This window comes from Dipodomys spectabilis, unplaced genomic scaffold (assembly GCF_019054845.1).
Source record: "Dipodomys spectabilis isolate Male_0828 unplaced genomic scaffold, ASM1905484v1 ptg000091l, whole genome shotgun sequence".
NCBI lineage: Eukaryota > Metazoa > Chordata > Mammalia > Rodentia > Heteromyidae > Dipodomys > Dipodomys spectabilis.
In genome coordinates, this window is record NW_024870768.1 from 3,513,303 (window position 1) to 3,514,440 (window position 1,138).

Genomic DNA, 1,138 nt, shown 5'->3' on the forward strand with positions numbered 1-1,138 from the left:
CCAGAGAAGTTTCTCTTTAAGTCTTTAGCCCACTTATTAATAGGTTGGTTGTTTCTCTGAAGATTTGTAGTTGGGGGATTTAATTTTTTGAGTTCCAGGTATATTTTAGATATGAGACCCTTGTACGTTGTATGGCTAGTGAAGATCTTCTTTCAGTCTGTGGGCTTTCTATTGATCTGGCTGGCTATGTCCTTTGCCATGCAGAAGGTCTCCAGTTTCAAAAAATATGGAATGCTTCATGAATTTGTGTGTCATCCTTGAGCAGGGCCCATGGGAATCTTCTCTGTATTGTTCCAATTTTAGTATATGTACCTCCGAAGCAAGCACTTGTTAGTTTTCTTGATAATGGCCATTCTAACTGGGATGAGTTGGAATGTCAATGTTGTTTTTATTTTTATTTCTTTTCTTGCCAGGATGTGCCCATTGGCCATCCTTCCTTCTTCTTCTGAGAAGTCTTTCTTTAAGTCTTTAACCCATTTGTTAATTGGATTGTTGTTTCTTTGAGGGTTTGTTTTTACAGTTTAATTTTTTGAGGTCTAAGTATATTCTAGATATCGGGCCTTTTTCTGATGCACAGGTGGCAAAAAAAAAAAAATCTCCCATTCTATGGACTTTCCATTTATCTTGTTAGCTATGTCCTTTGCCGGGCAGAAACTCTTCCCATTTGTCCATTCTTTCTTTGACTTGCTGTGATTTTTGATCTTTACTTGTGAGCACAGAATATTTAAAGTCTTGTGCGTTCCTCTGCTTCCTGACAGAGAACTAGAAATGAGTGTGAATTCTGTATTTCACACACTTGAGTGGTATGACTGCTATTACAACTTTCATGACTGTAAACATAGCTTTTTTATGATGCCAAATGTGTGTCCAACTTGTTTCATTTATGGTTGTGAATAAATCTGGTGTTTTGCTGTAAGAAGTCAATAGTTAGATCAATTGATGTTTGGTAACAAAATTACTTATGACCAATGTGATGAAACAGTTGCTTACATACTCTTTTCTCTGGATAGCTGGAATTCCCTAGCCGAGTTAAAATGGTGGCATTCTGTGCAAACCTGCAAGGCAGTCATAGGTCATGGGATCTAGAAATTTTATCTTGCATAAGCCAGTCTCATCGAACTACCTCTGGTGCAGCAGT

At 37.6% G+C, this 1,138-nt stretch overlaps 1 non-coding gene across 1 annotated transcript; it reads right to left on the minus strand.

Annotated features, from left to right (window-relative positions):
- Positions 1-220: 220 nt before the first annotated feature.
- On the minus strand, positions 221-327 carry LOC122112085. The gene has a single exon (XR_006148094.1). It is a non-coding gene; the product is annotated as a U6 spliceosomal RNA (small nuclear RNA).
- Between the last annotated feature and the right edge of the window lie 811 nt (positions 328-1,138).